This window comes from Egretta garzetta, unplaced genomic scaffold (assembly GCF_000687185.1).
Source record: "Egretta garzetta isolate BGI_Z169 unplaced genomic scaffold, ASM68718v1 scaffold211, whole genome shotgun sequence".
Classification (NCBI taxonomy): Eukaryota; Metazoa; Chordata; class Aves; order Pelecaniformes; family Ardeidae; genus Egretta; species Egretta garzetta.
Window position 1 is genome coordinate 102,091 of NW_009258673.1, and position 342 is coordinate 102,432.

Here is a 342-nt window from a genome sequence, read left to right on the forward strand (position 1 = left end):
AGCCTGGGACCTCGCAGAGCCCTCGTGCGCGCGTCCTGGCTGGAAGCGTGCTGGGCAGCTCGAGGAGGGAGCGGGTCCGGTTTGCTGCCGTGTGCTTGTGTCAGCCCAGCGCTGCTTTGTGGGACGTTCCCAAGATGGGTTGGTCCCGGTCTTCGGGTCCGTCCGCTGATGTTCCCGGTGGTGGTTTCTCCCAGTAAAACACTTCATTTTTCCCACGATCCCTTGCGTAAATCAGGGAAGCAGGATGTTGCCTCGGCACGACACACGGTGAACGTTGGCACGCTCGGAGCCGGGGCTGGGGCAGGAGAGCGTGTCCGGCCGCTGCCGCCCTCGCCCCGCAGC